Below are 3,168 nucleotides of genomic sequence, written 5' to 3'. Positions count from 1 at the left end.
CTCCTGCCGTCATTATTATCATCCAATTTGGCCATACCGTTCGAGATAGGGCTGTCGGTGCAGCACCGACGTAATGTGTGATTATCGGTTCATTATTTTTATTCGTTAAGAAATCAATTTCCTACTCGCGTTCGCTGTGGTGTAGTGCGGTTGCAAGGCTTCCCTGCTTCCCATTATTATGATTGGTCTGTACCGGTGCGCGTGTGCGGTTATGGGAGTGCGAAAGACATCCGTTGTATGGGCAGAGGCCGCCCAGGCCACAAAAAAACCAAGCGCAACTGCGAAAGTTCTGAAAGATCAAATCTTTGCACCGGAGCGTATTACGCAGTTTCGGTTCATTTCTTTCGCACCAGGATGGGGGGATTAGGGCACCAGCAAGATAGAGAGCATACCATACGCCATTATGTTGTGATAAACTTTAACGGGTTACAGTGTTTTATTTCTTCTCTCCCATTTGCATCGCCCCCCGCCCCGGGCAGAGCTGACTAGATGATGGCGGTATTTTTACGGATTTATAGTTAGGGTTTTTGGTAGACATCACTTCTGGTGCCGTGGCAGCGCAGCGGCAGCCTGTGCGACCAGAGAAGGCTGTGGCAGTAGCAGCCTCGATTTTGAAAGCAATGGCGTGATGGCGATCAATCGTTTGAGGTCGGGACGAAGAAACGAGCCTTCGATAGACTCACAACTGCACAACTAACTCCTGATCCTGACTGACCGTGCAACGTTACAGACCAAACCAGTAGAACAGTAGAACACGAGTGCCCAGCAAGTGCAAGAGCAACATGGCACAGAATTGTGTAAAAAAGGGTCGAGGGCGCGGATTCTCCAACGAAAGTGATAGCAGTCCGCAAGCGGCACGGCACGATCGGGCACGCGTAGAACGTGGTTTGTGTACAGCTTCGACAGAAATTAAATTGTACATGCGTGTGTGTTAGTAGTTGAGGTATTATTATGATTATGCTTATTAATATTACGATCACCATTCTGTTTTATTTCGTTCCAGTTAACGTAAAAGTGAGAGAGAGAAAGCAAATGAAATTTGTTTATTTTTGGTACTGTTCTCTGTGTCCGTTCATGCTATATTATTACCTATCCTAGACCTATCCAACCGATGATAGTATCGCTATCCGTTCTGCTGTCGAGGGAGATTTGTTGCCCCAAAACGGAATGATTAATGAGTCTCTTTCTGGTACACGATTGTTTCGTTAATGTGTTGATCAACGAGCAGCAACAAATACCGCATTTGTTCATAACAAAGGCGTGTAAACTGCCATTTGTATTGCAGCGAAGCGTGGTGCGAATTGGTGGAACGATTAACATAGTTTCTTCCTTTCTACTGTTTTCCTAGATTGTGCTCTTTGTCCAAAAGTGATTGAAGTATTGTTTAGTAATTTTCTGTGTATATACGTATTGGCAGGTTTAAACTCTATTACGTGAGGTGACCGTATAAGAATACAGAATGCAACACAAACTGCTCTGCAGCACAGGAGGTGGAAGAAAAAATCACGGGGCAATGTAAAATTGTAAAGTCGCACCACCATTAAGAAGGTAATGTAATGAATGAAAACAAGATGGTAAACCTACTGAACGATAAGTGAATTACGATTTATAAAAAAACGCAGGCATGCACGGGGCATACAACGCGGTAGGCCGTGAGAGTTAAATGATTGTGGTCGGGCGTCCCAGCTAGCCAATAACTAATTTGTTTGTGATTTAGAGTGATGAGGATTGCCGAATCAGAAGCAAACATTTTACTAGAACCGACAGCGACCAGTAGAGCGCCGTTCAGTAACAGTTTTCAATAGCAACCAATCACAACCGTTCTCTAAACAAAGGAAGTATCATATTTTTTAGCGTTTTTTTAAATGATATCCGACTCGAGAGACTTGTGGAGCTCTAGCTAGCTTTGAGAAGGTCGCGGAAAAAGTTATAGTAATTCAGTGTAGCAGCGTCACTAGTGAAGGAAAGTATTGTAGGGTTTTTTTGTCTCGTTGTCCATAAAGGACGCCACTCGTTTTCGTACGAAGTTTCGATAGATACCAAAACTAAAAGCGCAAAACCATTCTCATCGCCGTTCGCATCACTCTACAGCAAGGGTGCGCAGTTTTCTGGATCGCCGATCGATCGTGACCGAAGCAAAGGAAGGAAGGAAAACCATAACAAACATCCGCGCAAGTATTTGTATGTTTTTACGAACAACAACCGTTCGCGGCGGTGGCTCTGTTCGGCTCGTGGAACATGATGCATAAAGTATGATAAATCAAAACACACAAAAGAACGCGAAAGGGTGCCCGATGGATTCAGCTCGAAATCCGTGTGGTCGATCTTGAACGGAGTGTGAGGTGAAACAAAATATACAACAAACAACAAAACATGAACTCTGAGGCTCAATGATAGAAATCAAACCATAACAATATTCAAACACAACAATCGCACGGTAGTAATGTGTCTTTTTTGCAGGCTGAATTTGTCGAAACATCCGAAACCGGCTCCGGCGAAATATTTCAGTGGCTTTGGTGTGAAACATTTCGATCATCTCCTCAGACAAAATACAGTGAGTTGCGTTAGAGTACAACAATAGACCCTGTTTTGTTTTGTTGATTTCAATTTTATTCTCAACAAACGATCTTTGACAATGTACAGGTCACTTCTTCCGGTCGATCTTTCCTTTGAACACGTTTCGAATGGTGCATTCGTTGTGTCTTGCCACTTCCTCGACTTGTATCAACCGCCATCCTTATTCCACATGAGCGAGAGGATTTTCGTTCTCCCCCCTTCTGGGTGTTTGTCGATTTCTTGCGGCAGTCAAAGGGAAGTGGTCAAAGTAAAAAGTCAAAATTTTGTGAGTAATTCGTTGTAATTTGGCTAATTGGTTTAGATTTATTAAACGCTCAATATCGTATTTTGCTTTCATGGTTTTCTATTCACCTAATTTGCGTCCGCTTTGTTTTTATGCTAAATTATTGGATTAAGGGACCTAGTCGTACTGGTAATCGCGACCCAATGTTTTCTCCTAAAATGTTCACTATCTAATGAGTAGATTTTTGTTGAAAAATGAGCTGTACTAAACTGCTGAGATGTTGCTGTAAATTACTCAAAAATTTGTGCGATAATTATATAGCGCTGGGTATTTAATTTTATAAAATGTCACAGGAATTTCCAAAAAAG

Source organism: Anopheles bellator, chromosome 2 (genome assembly GCF_943735745.2).
Source record: "Anopheles bellator chromosome 2, idAnoBellAS_SP24_06.2, whole genome shotgun sequence".
NCBI lineage: Eukaryota > Metazoa > Arthropoda > Insecta > Diptera > Culicidae > Anopheles > Anopheles bellator.
This window is presented reverse-complemented; position numbering follows the sequence as displayed.